Here is a 15,822-nt window from a genome sequence, read left to right as displayed (position 1 = left end):
ACTAAATATCTAACTATAGTCATACATACAGAAAACAAGTCTTTAACAGCTTCGAAGGAATCACACTAGTCTGTTGAAACTGGCAAGATAGGGCTGGAATCAAGTTCTTGGCTGGAGTGTTAGAAGCAAACATGTGATGACCAAAGTAAATCCACTAGGTCTTTTATTTATTTATTTATTTTTTAGTATGACACTTTTTGGGGGGATGGTACTGGGGTTCCTTGAAACCCTTCTACCTTTGGGCTACACTCCCAGACCAATTTTATATTTTTGTTTGAAAACAGGGTCTCTTAAGCCAGTGTGGCTGGCTTCAAACCTGTGCAATCTTCCTGTCTCCACCTCCCAAGCGCAGGAATTACAAGCATGCGCCACCATGCCCAGCTAGTATGACACTTTTTAACATAAAAATGTGACCAGTATTTTATATATTGCACTTTCTTCAGAAAATTGTAGCAGGGCACCACTCCATATTTCTCTAAGAACTCAATACCACAGGGAGAAAACAGAATGACTTTGCAAACAGTGGACTCTCAGGAGAGGTTGGCTTCAACCTGGCTGCAGAGTTCCAGGTTTCTCAGAGGTTACATGGATTCAAATACAATGCATAAAACTTTACAGATTGCTTGTGCTTGGCCTATGATGTGGCACTGATAAACCTACAGGCTGACCATTTATTGCTTGTATCTGTGGTATTGAAAGCCAACATATTATTTATTGCCTCCAGGCCATCATCGTAACTCATCACCCAGATGATCAGATTCAGAGCTTGCCTGTGCAAAACGTCATACAAACCTGATGTTGATGCTTTTATACCATACTTGGAAACCCCCATAATAAATTCTTCCCTCAGGGAAACAAAAGGAAACTTTCTATTTTGTTGGGCAACATCTATATAATTTATCAGGTCTAGTAACATCTATATAATTTATCAGGTCTAATAGCCTTTCAAGACCTTTCTTCTTAGAGTATTTTGGTGTTTCAGTGGCACCAACATACTTGACTTGAATTCTGCACAGGTATCTGAATTATTGTTGCTTTGTCTTGAGCTTTTGATGGAGTCTGTATCGAGGCTGGATACCATACTGGATCTCAAGCCCTCAAGACTGGAATCTCCAGATTTGCTGTCAGTACTGATTTCACTACTTTGGAAACAGCTACTACTATGTCTCTTTTTGCCTTTGCCAAACATGTTTCACCATAGCTTGATCCAGATAAGATTCCAATTGAATGGAACATTATCTCCTTGTCTTCAGAGGCTCCGCAGAGAGCGGTCTGCAAAGCGGCTCTGCCTTCTGAAGTGCCCAGTTCTATGTATTGTAATGTAGCTCTGACTTCAGGTCCATTCCCAGAACCACCTACACATCAGAGGACCCAGCCATCTGCGCCTGGAGAACCCAGAACTGTGAATCCCTATATCCCTGACTTTTTCTTTTCAGCAAAGGTAGATTTTCCCCAACCCTCTTTTCTTCCTTCCTTCCTTCCTTCCTTCCTTTCTTTCTTTCTTTCTTTCTTTCTTTCTTCCCTTCTTTTTCTTTCTTTCTCTCTTTTCTCTTCCTCCCTTTCTTCCATAATCCCTCCCTCCCTCCTTCACTTCCTTCCTTTCTCTCTTTTTTCCTTTCTTCTTTTTCTCTTTCTTTCACTTATTTTTTAAACACTGGGGATTGAGCCCAAGGCCTTTTTACCTTCAAGCTACACATACCCAGCCCTTTTAATTTTTTTTTCTTTAAGCAAGTTCTCTCCAGGTTTCTGAAGGCCTTGCTAAATTGCTGAGGCTGTCCTCGAACCTTCCATCCTCCTGTCTCAGTCTCCCAACTACCTGGATTATAGGCATATGCCATCATATCCAGCAAGGGGATCAGTCTTTCATAAGAGTTGCTTTGCAAGTTAGTGCTTATTCTTTCTAGAATCAAACTCTACCACCCTTAATTGCCTCCAGAATGATAATAAGATTCTAATATTGCCAGAAAGTGTTGTACAAGGCTGGTCCGGGAAGAAGAAATGTACTATACAATGAAAATCTTATACAACTTCATTGATTTTTATTGGGAGTAATCTAGAAAAGGTGTAAAGGAGTAGCTTGCATGGGTAGTAGACTATAGAAGATAAAACAAATTTAAGGATAAACTTATTAACAAAGGTTTATTCTTCAGATTTTAGTCTTTAATATGTTGTCTTGAGAATGTAAGAATGGTATTAATGGTCTTCTAGGTTAGTTCTTTGAAGCCTGGACTTGATCAGTTGTAGCCTATATCCAATAAGGTTGTACTTCCTTGCTATAGTATAGACAAATCAAACCTCAGGAAAATGGGAACACTGAAATGAATTTGTTATGTGAAACATGGTTATCCAATCTTCATTTGTATTACCCATAATAGTAGGTCAAGAGTATTTGGTAAGAACAGAAATTTTTTTTCATCAGAAAATCCCCTGAGAAATTGTCCCTGAAGGGTTACCTGAAGGCATGCCTTTTATTAAGACCTTGAGGAATATATTGGTATGAGGTGACACCAGAACCTTTAAAAACTCTAATGCTATAAAATGGCTCATCTCTCTATGCCAGAGGTGATGGGAGACATGGCACCATAGAATTTCCCATGAGAGTAAGCAATGTGAATTGATTAATAAGTTTTCTATCCTTTTTATGAAGTCTCTGGAAATTTTTAGTAGGGAAACCAATATTGACCCATAAAATTTGGAGTAAAATATTATCTTCGGCTAACAAACTCATCTCTAAAAATAAAGGGACCATTTACTTGCTACTGGACCCTTAGTGTCTGAACCTCTAACAATATATATTCAAGGTACTATACAACACAATGGTTTGTCTTTAACTAATGTTATATAATTCATCAAGCCATAAAATTGGAAGCATACAAAACCATTTGGTTATAAAGTGGAAATGGTATAAAGGATACCTTTCCAGTCCAGAAAATATAAGTCATCTGTAGAAGCAGATAGCTCAGGTTCCCGTTATACTATCTTTACCTGCTAAACCATCTTTTTCTCAGCTTACACCTATGATTTCATGGGACAGTTCCATATGATATGTTCCAACATAGGACACAGCTGGACCATCTATAGAAGTGCAACTATACAATTATGTTTAATGGTATATACCTCTAATTTTTACTCTTCTACTATTTTAAATGAATAATACTGGTGATGTGCTATTCAATTTCATGTTGGAGTATGAGCAAACTGACATTACCCTGTTGACAGTATGATGCCTGGTGGGAATTCATATACTGCATTAGTTTCCTGAACTTACCATAACAAATTACCATAAACTGAGTGGTTTAAAATGATTGATATGCATTCTATCACAGTTCTAAAAGCAAGAAGCCCACAGTAAATATCACTGGGCCAAATCAAGGTATTGAATGGACTTTTCTCCTTCCAGAAACTCTAGAGAAGAATCCATTCCTTGCCTCCTCCTGCTGTTTAGTGACAGACAGTATTGTGGGCTTTTGGTGTTAGGTTAGTGGTGTTCTCTAGTAGTGGAGCACTTGCCTACCATGTCCATGTTCCTCAGTTCAATGCCCAGAACTGAAAATAACACATACTCTGTGTATGCCAAATATTCCTTTGCCTCTGTCTTATAAGAACATTTTTAATAGTATTTAGACATTTTCCAGATATTCTAGGATGAGATTCTTAACTTAATCATATCTACAAACCTTTTTTTCAAATAGGTTAACCTTTCATTTTCAAGGAATTAAGACCCGGTGTCTTTGGGTACCACTATGTAGCCTACTATGTGTGACCTCTGTCTTGCAATTTTTTCACCTATTAGAGGACAATAATACATATTGAGATACAAAAAAAGTGGACTATTCTTTCATTACTTCTCTACATCCACTCTTTATCAATTTCTGTCTTGTTCTATGCTCCAGGAAGCTAAGCTATATAGACTAGACAGGTAATTCTTGTCTTCCACTTATACTCAGGTTTAGCCCATGAGAAGCTCTAGTAAAAGATGTGAAAGATAGAAGAGAATGAGGTGAAAATATTTATCTTCCTATTTCTTGCCTAATCACTAAACCCCCTCATCAAAATCTTTCTGTATTCCTCTACCAAAAGTTATAGGACCCATTGAATATCACTCTCTACATAGTTCTCTTAATTTATTTTAAATTTTTGTTTTCCTTATTTTCTTAGGCCTCAGGGAGGTGATAAATAGCGGTATGCTATTAACTATTTAAGAACTGGAACTCTATAATGAATATGTATACATAGAAAGTTATGTAAGTTTGCTATAATTTATCTAACACTAAAATGTGTAAAACACAACTTATAAAATAAAATATGCAATGCAATAAGTTAATCAGAGCCGACTGATTTTCATAGAATTCTTATGTTGATTTTTACTGAGCATGTAGAATTTATAAATAAGAATATATAAATCTGTTAAGAATTTTGGTCAATATTTTCATTTGTATTAATGCTTAAGATAAAAGTAAACTTTAAAAAGATGGATTTTATCAATATTTGTAGATGATATGAGTCACTTCTTGTCTGTATTGGATAATAGCTTTAGACCACTGGAAATATATGTTACCAAATTTTAAAACTATTCTTCACAATGTAATGGCTACAGACATGAAACACTTTTAAGAATAATTTGAATTATTAGTAGTATTTTTCTGTTACTTTCTTAAGTATATTTAACCTACAAAGCTTTAAAATAAGCCTTGAGTTATGCATTAATTGATTTCTGTGGTAAAAATATTCCCTTTATGGCAAATTTTATGCTATCAGTTTGATAGCCTTGAATGTGAAGTCGGGAAGAGATACACAGAAACTACTAGGTGTTATTTCCCTTCTAGTGATTAGAATCAAGTCTCAAAATAATAGATAATAGTAAAATAATTTGGAAATAATAGGTCTTGATTCTTTTTACTTTTTAAAATATAATTTACATAATTAACTTAGATAGCTTAATTTATAATAATAGCTATTTTGAAAACTAACTTGTGAACCTGGAAAAATTTAAGTCAGCATTTAGGAGCCAGTCTAAGCCTGTTCCTGAACACCACTGTAAAACAGAGTTCTGCTATTGTTTACGCCAGGGTTCTATATTATTCCTTATTTTATTCTGCATTCTGATATCTTATAAATAAATATCACCTTAGTTAAACTTTCTTCAAATTACCAACTTAGAATATGCCATTGTTTTTTTTTCAACGATATTAGTCACTAACAGCATTTGGATATTATTAACTTCGCAGAAATGAATGATAGCTACAAGAAGTAACTGGAAAAAGAGGAAAAATTAGGTCTTGAGCCCACTAAATCTAGACATCATGAAGAGAAGAGGAGGCCAGGCATGATGGTGTACACTTGTGATCCCAGTACTTGAGAGGCTGAGACAAGAGAATCGCAGGTTTGTAGCCAGCCTCAGGAACATGCTGAGGCCCTCCACGACTTAGTGGGGCAGTGTTTTGAAGTAAAAAATGAAATATAGCTGGAGGTGTGATTCAATCCTTAAAATCCATAAAATAGATCAGGAAAACAACATAGTAGACTGAGAAATAGTAGTGTATAAAACAGGATGAAAAGCAGGACAATGATTTTTTTCAGATACAAAGAGAAGATTGTTTTAAGAAGGAAGCAATGATTAACTTGTAGCACTGAGAGGTCAGGTAACAGGAGGGCTGATGACTGACCATTGGTTTTGGTTAAGAATGAGACTCTTGGTAAACTTGACAAGTGAGTTTTCATTGACATGATGGTGATGAAAATTAGAATGAATTAAAATGAGAATGAAAAGGGATTAAGTAGAGATGGCCAGTATAGAAAACTTTTATGGTTAGTTTTGCATTAAGGGCTATAGAGAAAAGGGGCTTTTACCTGTTGGGGGAAATGGTAATTGTTTATCATCTACTTTAACAGGAAGGAAGATAGAAATACATGTAGAAAACTACAAACAGGTTGACATGTATAATATGTTGTGGTTCAGTTCTGACTGCTTCTACTTTTCTTAGGTAAATATTGAGGGCACTGGTTGAAAAAAAAGAATTGGCATATTTGAGGTTTAAGGAGTAAAAAGATGTGAAATTGCTTATATTTTTATTTGGTTTTATTTTATTTAGGAAGAGCAAATTTACTGGGACCTTCAATAGGATTGTGAAGAGAATATAGGGATAATAAAAACTTGGCATACTTAAGGCCTTGTTCAATACCAAACATATGTTAGAAGATTCACTTATTTATTTGCAAATATTTACCACATGCCTACTGTATGTTGAGTGCTGTTCTAGGCATCACAGACATAGCATTTAAAACAAAAGGCCTTGCTTGCTTTTTGATGTAGTAGAGAAGGTGTTGGCCGACCTTTTCTATAAAGGTATAAATATATTTGTTTTGTGACTCAGGTGGTCATTTTGTGACTACTTGACTGTCATTATAGCACAAAAGAAGGCATAGGATGACTTAGGTTGTGTTCCAGTAAATTTTACAGAAATGAATGACAAGCTTAATTTGTCTAACAAGCCATAATTTGCCAACCATTATGTTGGAGAACTATTGGTGCACTGAAGACACAGAGAGCAGCTGGATATAGAGATTGAAATTTTCAATTGAGGAATCCCTGAAAGACATTATAGAAGATGAAAATTGATGGAGACCTAGGAAAATAGAATCTAGAACCTAAATGAATAACCCATTAAGGGGTTATAGGGGAAGAGGAGTTGGTGAAGATAGAAAACCAGTAATAGAAGATATCAATGTTTGATATTTGCTGTTTTCATGTCTTTGGAAGAAAAGTGGTTGATGGAATGATTATTATCATTTTTTCTATGAAAGAAAATTTAAATAAAATGTGTTAATACAAAGAAGGGAAAGATAAGAGGGTCAGTTGTGTGGAAAGAAGTAGCATCAGAGGACTTAAAGTTTTTCTCTTTTGGCTTCATGTTGGTAAGCCATTAATTTGATTATGAACATAATGTCTACTTAAGAAATTCATTAATGTTTATTGCCATTAACTATTTGCTAGAGACTGTGCAAGTAATTGGACTGTATAATCCAACACAATTATACACAATATTATTAACCATCTACGACAGATTCTGAAAGATTATATCTAAATTAAGAAGTCAGTACAGTAGTGAGGCATGCATACCCATGTTTATAGCAATAGAGTTCAAAACAGCCAAGTTATGGAACCAACCTAGGTGGCCATCAGCATATGAATGGATAAAGAAAATGCAGTATATACACCATAATGGAGGTTTACTCAGCCATAAAGAGGAACAAATTTATGTTATATTTATAGGGAAATGAATGGAACTACAGAACATCATGCTGAGACCAGTCAGACTCAGAAAAGTCAAAGGCCTTATGTTTTGTTTTCTCTTATATGTGTAATCTAGGGAGAAAATAGAAAAGAAAAGGGACTTCATAAAAATGAGAAGACAAAGCAAGTAAAGTAGTGGAAGATGATTGGGAGGGGGAAAAGAAGGCCTGGGGAAGGAAACAGCAAATAATGTTATGTGCACACGTGAAAGTAGCACCATAAATCTCACAATCCTATGGACAAAGATAAGGGGGCGGGTGGGATGGGGAAGGAAACATATCAAGTAATGCTGTGTATATTTGTAAGGGTATCACTTTGAATCTCACTGAGGTATAATTATAATGCACAATAAAATAATTAAAAGAAAGTCAATATACGCATGTATCTAGACAAAATAAAAAGGTTAAATGCAATACCATTGTCCTCTTTGCATTTCTAGTATATTTTATCTCTTTGTGCACCGTAGTCTTTCCAAATATTAACCAAGAATTTTTTAGGTTAAAAAGAAAAGGTTTGATGAAGCTATAGGTCAAGAGCAGAGGTGAAATGAAAGGTTACATAAAAACCGTTATTAGAGCAGAAGAAATGGAATTCAGGTCACATCGTATCTCCTTTCTATTTACCTATTATTCATGATCTCAAGGAAGTATCTTATTTATAAATACAAATATGAAGAACTTGTAATTTTTGTTAAAACATTAAACATGTTTTAGTGCTCTTTAATTTTATATCTCTAAATATAGCTTTCTCTGCTTTATTTGCTGTCTCAAAATATACTGGCCCATGTGACCTTGCACTATATTTTATTTACAGTCTTATGAAGTTGGTAGTCTCAAGCTTCAGATTTTTCTTTCGTAATACATATTTAAATCTTTGAACTAGAATATTGAATAAACTCTGGAATGACTTTGAGCTCTGGATGCTAAGCTTGGTAACCTTGAACCTTCTATAAATTGGGGGAAACCTCTAAAGCAGCCAAAACAAAGCTCTTGACTTTCTAAATATAACGTTTGTTTGACTCCTTGACTTAATTGTGAACTCTGTTGTTTTTCCCTGACTTGGTTTGCCACTATAATTTCAAGTTAACTTTTTCTCTACTTAGTTGAAAATTGTGCTTCAATGGATTAAAAGACAAAACTGCGTTTCTTCTAATTGCATCTAAAAAGGACTGTAAGAAGTGCTATGAAATAACAAAAATATTGTGTATGTTAATTCCCCAAATTATAGTCACATAATAAATCTTCCCTTTAACTATTTGTCCTCCTTTTTTAGTTTATTTCATGAGAAATTGAGTATGAAATTTAAATAAAGTCTAGCTTTATTTCTTTAGTTAAGCTTTATCTCAACAAACTTCCCTTTTATTTTTTATTTTTTCAAATGTACTCTTCATTCTGTGACTGGTTTTAAACATTAAAAAGTTATATATGCTTTTAATAACAGAATCAACTAAAGCAGAATTGAAAAAAAATTTTAAATGGTAACTTTTCTGCGAATCCCTAACCAATTTTTAGAATTAATCATTATAAATTTTAGTAATGCACTGGGTGTGGTGCACACGCTTGTAATCCCAGCATTTGGGAGGCTGAGACAGGAGGATTGCAGGTTCATGGCCAGCCTCAGCTACTCAGTGAGGCCCTTCACAACTCAATGAGACTGTTTTGAAATAAAGAATAAAAAATAGGGCTGGGGTGTAGCTCAGAGGCAAAATGTACATGGGTTCCATCCCCAGTAACGCAAATAAATAAATAAATAAATAAATAAATAAATAAAGCTTAGTAATGGAGTATTTATTCTATTTCTGTTTAGTTTTCTCTACATATAAACTTACATGCACTCACATGTATTTAGCAACTTTTGTGAGGCACAAATAAATATAATTATTAAATTAATAATCAATTAAGTAGATAAATGAATAGTTAGCCACATGCCTCCTCTGAGATACTTGAATATTTTTAAATTAGTATTCTTGTATTAGAAAATTTATTTTATTCTACTTTTTTGTATGCTACTGACTTCATAAAATGCCTTTTCAAAGCTTTTAGGAAAATATTTAATACCCACATAAAATTTGTTCAGACTTTGATAGTTGATAATGCATATTATTTTTTATGTTCAAAAAGATTGGTACTAGGTATTTTATGCTTAATACTTACAAATCATTCAAACAGGTTCAAAATCTAAATGAAAAAATACAGCAGTAATAAGAGAAAAATGGATAATAAGTTCATTGGATCATGTTAACATTTTAACTTGTCATTTACTGCCCCTTTCTAAGTAAACTGATCTGACATTATGTAATTTTTTTTTTGAGGGTCTGGGGATGAAACCCAGGGGCATTTGACCTCTGAGCTACACCCCCTGCCCTATTTTTTATTCTTTATTTTGAAACCGGGTCTCACTGAGTTGCAGAGGTCCTCACTAAGTAGCTGAGACTGTCCGCAAACAGCGATCCTCCAGGTCTCAGCCTCCCGAATGCTGGGATTACAAGCATGATCCGCCACGCCTGGCGACATTATGTAATTTTTGAGTGTAGATCTCATGCATGCTATAGCAGTACTCACTAAAAAGGTACATGGAAATAATGTGGACCCTGATACTGTATTTTTTGTCAGTTGTGAGCAAATTACATTCATTTGGCTTATCTCATGTATGGAGTATCTCTTTAGGATTTATTCTCTCTCTCTGTGTGTATATATATATGTGCATATCCATCTATATGTACATATTCATATATGTGTACATATATATCAAAACATTAATTTTGAAACAGCAAGCTTCTATAAGTGCTTATGAATTCCTAATGTACTGGGTGCCTTGAAACCAAATGTATATTCAGTTCCAGGCATTATTGGTGTTTCCAATTTCAATAACTATAATATTATCACCTTTGGACTTTTATGGCATCTTTCATCCGTGGATCTTAAAGGGCTTTACAAACATTAATTCGCACAACATTCTTGTGAGGTACAGAAATATCATTAACCCCATATTACAGATGAGGAGACAAGCATAGAAAGGTTAATAATACGTGCACTACTTTCTACTTGTACAGTGCTTTGATTCAGGGATCTCTATGTATGCTGGAACCTTTATAATGCTGGTACAGGAGAACAAAACTAAGACAGACTTACAGATTAACTCATGGCAGACTTTTGCTATCTAGCATGTAGTTTCTAGAAATTGCTTCCATAGGATGGATTAATAAGATTAGTTTTATTCAAATTGTTTTCAATTGTAGTTGGAACTCATGAATACAGGCTTACCCTAATTTTCTCTTTAGGTGGAAGGTGTGAGTGGATGATTATGCTACATAGGAAACCGACTATATAACATTGTGTATTATATTAAAAGAAACTCAAATTTTATCTAATTCACAATGACATCGATACAAGGGCTAATGCTGTATGCTTTTTAGACACCAGAGGTAAATCATTTTATTCAAAACAGTAAATAAATAGCTGAGCTTTTACCATATATTTCTAGTTTGTAATTTTTGTTAACATTTCCCGTCTCAACCAGTTTTAACATCTTTCCTTCCCACAGTGTAGAGTTCAGTTCTCAATACTCATGTCACGTAGTTGCACTAAAATTCACCATGTCTATAAAAGACAAGAAACTCCATTCTGAGCCCCCCACTCTGCATCACCGATCTCTCTTCCTCAGAACATTAGAGCTTGGGTTTTAATGCATCTCTTTCTTATCTTTCTTATCACCTTTCTCCTTCTTATCTTTTTCCCTATTGGGATTTCCTAGGGAATCCTTTGGTATTATTTTCCTACTCTTTGCTTTCTGCCACCTTTTAGAAAATTGTAGATAGCTTTTGTGGCCCAAAGGGTTCACGGTACTGTGTTGCACACCAGTGGCAAACAAGATATATTGATTTAAAGAAGCTCCCAGTCTGGTGGTGGAGATAGATACTGAATATGAAATTATAATCGCATTAATTACATGAACATGCAAAATCTCTGTAATTCAAATTTATAAATGGTCATTCCACAGGTTGTCAGCATGTTAAGTGTGAGGAAAAATTATATAAATTTATTTACTTAAAACATTTTTTTAATTTTTAAATTTTAAATTTATTTTCTGTGTGTGTGTGTGTGTGTGTGTGTGTGTGTGTGTGTGTATGTGTTTTACTGGGGCTTCAACCCAGGAGTATTCTACCTCTGAGGCACACTCTCAGCCCTATTTTATTTATTAGTTTGAAACTGTCTTGCTAACCTGCAATCCTCCTGTCTCCGCCTCCCATGTACTGGGATTACAGGCATGTACCACCCTGCCAGGCCAAGAACTGGGACTTTAAGTTTATTGAAGCATCAGTTCAAGAGAAAATAAAATACCTTGATTATTTGATCATTAATGGATCCTAAAACATGGGATGCTTAGAGTAGAGACCAGCTGTGTTGGAGGCATGAGTTTATTCATAGAGAACAGGCTTTAGGTTGTGGGTCTGGGACTAAAGTAGTTTATGCTAGCTCAGAAGTGTCTGCAGGAGACTTGTGAAGAAGCTGGTGGAAGGCTTGCATCAAAACACAAGTAAATGACATATCACAAAGAGTAGTTATAGTAAGTTTAAATCCAGGTCTAGATGGTTACCTGTATTTTGAGAACGAAAACTCTATTTGTGTGGACAATAACAACTCAAGCTGAATCTATTTCCATTATTCTCCTGCTGTATGATGTTAGTCTAATTCATCAGTCTCTCTTTCTTTTGCCTACTTTCCATGTTTATAAAATCTCATAAGGAAGACCAAAGCTTAATTTCTATCACATTAGAAATCACAAAGAAAGCTAACAGAAGAGAAAGGAGAATGTTGTTGTTGTTGTTGTTGTTGTTGTTGTTGTTGTTGTTGTTTTGGCTTTTCTTTCCCTCTCATAGCACATATATCTTCACCTGGATCTCTGTCAGGACTGTGAGCTCTGCTGCTGTGTTCTCGTCCTTCTCCAGGGCTTTCTGGAAATCTCTCTAAACCTTTGGCTCTTCTTTGTCTCTTCAACAAGATCTAGGAATGAGGAACTGGTGCTGAATATTTTATCTTTCCTTTATAAAATTGGCTTACTTTCTCCTAAATGGGGAAAGATGGCAACTGAAGGAGAAAAGAGGCTTGTAAAAGAGAAGGCACTTCTAAAAATGGAGTTTTGGGACCAATGCAATTTCAGCTCAGGTTAGTACATTTACCTTAGTTGTGCCCTAGGGTACTTGCTGATAACATGTAGGTAAACATATGTGTAAAAGGAACATTGATATATATATATATATATATATATATATATATATATATGTATGTATATACACTGAAGATTGAACTCAGGGGCATTCTAGCTCTGAGGTACCTCTCAAGTTACATTTTCTTTTTTTTTTAATTTTGATACAGAGTCCCAATAAGTTGTGGAGGGCCTCAGTAAATTGCTGAGGCTGGCCTCAAGCCTCTAATCTTCCTTTCTCAGGCTCCCAAGTAGGTAATAGAGGCATGCAACACCATGCCTGGCTGCTTAAAATATAGTCTATGGAGAAGTGGTAAGAATATCTCCATTGATATACCCCCAAATTTTACAGATGGGCACAGAGATTAGAACCTTATGCTTAATCTCAACAAATTGAGTGGAAAACCTTGTTTCCAAGAACAGCTCCTTAGCAGTTGCCTGGTAGCATCAGTGGCCTGGCTGTTTCTAATGTGATAGAAATTAAGCTTTGGTCTTCCTTATGAGATTTTATAAACATGGAAAGTAGGCAAAAGAAAGAGAGACTGATGAATTAGACTAACATCATACAGCAGGAGAATAATGGAAATAGATTCAGCTTGAGTTGTTATTGTCCACACAAATAGAGTTTTCGTTCTCAAAATACAGGTAACCATCTAGACCTGGATTTAAACTTAACTATAACTACTCACGGACACGTGTCTTTCTTCAAAGTAGCTTAAACTCAAAGAGTGTCTGTTTCTTTATCTTTAGGTTTTACTTTATCCATCTTATATGATCACTGATAGGCTTAACCTATAGGCACATGTGACACCCAGAGAAAGTTATTACTTATCTTTTCTTGCAGAAAACCTATATAGTAAGTATACAGAAATACTAGTCTCAGTCTCATTCTCACAAAGGACTCCAAACATAAATAAAATAAATTCCAATTTACAATTCCTAGTCCAACTAGCCACTATGGAAAGAATGCCTAGGTGCCCGTTAATCTTTTCTCTCTTATATATACTATCACTAAGGAAATACTTGATACATGTGCAACTAATATACATTATTTACTGATGCAACTTAAGGAATTCCAGTATTCCATATCTGAATCATCTCATAATATGTTTCAGTTTTACCAAGTGAAAATTACTTATCCAAGGTCACACAGCTAGTGAATGGTAAAATACAGGTTGAAATATAGGTCTTCTGACTTCTAATTTGGGGCCTTACCTACCACATTACACAGCTTTTGAACACACTTAACAGGCTTATCATTTTTTAAGCTGGAGCAAACCTCACTAATATTATTAGAACTTTCCAGGTCTCCTTTTCCATATTCACTTATGTACACTGATCATCTCATTCTTTTCAAATGCCAGGGATGTATTGCTCACTGGAGGAACTTCAGTACCCAGCAGTCTTTAATGTAAAAGGCAAACCTTTCCACTAATGAGCAGTTTGTCTAGTGTTCTTAACCTTATCAGCAGCTCCTCAAGTGATAAAGGCTTTACTATTATGCACCGAAAGGTGTTGATAATTCTCAATCTTCATGCAGAAAATGGCTCTTTTGTCACTTCTTAGAGTCTACTGTTAAACTTAGCACACTGCTTACAAATTACCTTTCCTCTTGGCAAAGCAGTCAGCTGGAAGTATTGGTGGACCGGCAGCAGGTGGAGCCTCCTCCTGTCAGGACAAGAATGATACCTGCTGCTTAATAGAAAAAGAACCATCTGCGGTTTAATGATGTAGACCTGTCCCAGGAAATAGACTGGGTTTTAAGACCAGGTAGGGGGAAGAGCATTTTTTAAAATAGGGAAAACAAGATTGAGTATTAAAGACTATACAAATGGAAGCGAAGGCCGGAGGTTTTATCCACTCACACATTCGTGCATAGTGGCTGAAATGATTTTATTCCACTGTCTCAGGGATTCCCTAACCACAGTGGGCCCTCGGAAGCAGCCCTGAGCTCACAGGGCCTTTCCTCCGCTGGCTTCTGGAATGAAGAATGCAGGACAATATTGTCTCCATGTTGCTGCAAGAGAAACAATAAAAGCTTGATCAGCTGAATGCTTAAATATGGCTGAATGTTTGATGAGATGAAGATGTAATTTTGTCTATGTTCCCTAAGGGTCTGGATTAAATATGACTACAGGGCCTAATCAAATAGCTAGTCACTGAACAACAGTCCCAACTGCATTTTTCATTCTAGGCATGCCTTGCCCCCCCCTCTCTCCTCCAAGTACATTACTTATTCACTGGTTTGTCAGCAGTGTGCATTATTAGCGCTTGAGAGATAAAACTTTAAGTGTTGCTCCCAATTAGCACAACAGTGACCACGCACCATGCTCTGTGCTTAATGCCTGCTCTCAGAGAGGAGCTGGTTTTGAAGGTCTGAGGTGGAGGAGAAAAAAAATGAAACAGCTTAAGCATTCATTTTGAGTGGAGAGACAGCTCCTATTAACATTTAACAGCGTTTGCGCAACTTGGTGCGGAGGTTATGATGCAAATGAGGAGGAATTAAAAGTGGCCAGGGGTTTGTCATTGATGGATTGCAGTCTGGCGGTGTTCACACTTCTGCCGTGTCCATCAGAAGCGATTACTGTGTAATTAAACCTTATTTCTCTACTCTTCAGTGCATAATTACTTTGTGAATGTAACCATCATCTAAAAAAGCTACCAAAATGCTTTAGCATTTAGTCTAGCAGTCATTTCCCTCGCTTGTGTCAGATATAACCATCAGACAGTGCAAAAGAACTGTCACTTTTAATAAGAGGCAAAAAATTAAATGAAACAGTATGCTTATTACAGGAAAATTAGGCGTTCAAGTGGTAGAGTCCTTTTCTGCTATTTGCATAATTTATTCTTTTTTGTCCCTCACACCAGAAGCTTCAGGCAATTTTCTTCACATTTAAATAGATCGCACATTTAAGGCTACTTAAGGAAAATTATCACTTTGCATATTTTAATTGTTGTAAAGAAAGTGAATAGAAGAGGTCTGCAGCTTGGACTCTTGAGTCGGTCAGATGCTCAACTGTCTGATTCTGGAGCTCCCCACTGCTGCACTAGAGATAACCCTGTAGTTCACAGCCATCCACTTGTATTCCATCAGCATGCAAATGCAGCTTCGAGCACTACAATAAGTGGATCTTTGATATTTACAAACTAGCCACTAATAACTAAAACGTAATTTGTTTGACATAACTTTAAATTCTCTTATCGCTGTGGCTTTATTTTTTTCCTTTTGCAGAGGAAAAAAAAAAAAACCCGCTAAGTCCTTAAGGTTTAGGAAAACTGAGATAGTCCACTCGAACCCGATCGTGTTCTACAGGTTCTAGAAA

At 35.6% G+C, this 15,822-nt stretch overlaps 1 pseudogene across 1 annotated transcript; it reads right to left on the bottom strand.

The window, feature by feature from the left end:
- Positions 1-634: 634 nt before the first annotated feature.
- On the bottom strand, positions 635-1,189 carry LOC308258739 (integrin beta-1-binding protein 1-like; annotated as a pseudogene). Its single transcript has one exon. The product of its transcript is annotated as an integrin beta-1-binding protein 1-like (transcript).
- Positions 1,190-15,822: the final 14,633 nt, after the last annotated feature.

Source organism: Muscardinus avellanarius (genome assembly GCF_963383645.1).
Source record: "Muscardinus avellanarius genome assembly, chromosome: 2".
Classification (NCBI taxonomy): domain Eukaryota; kingdom Metazoa; phylum Chordata; class Mammalia; order Rodentia; family Gliridae; genus Muscardinus; species Muscardinus avellanarius.
The sequence above is the reverse complement of the archived record's forward strand: the minus strand, read 5'-3'. Positions and strand labels throughout refer to the sequence as shown.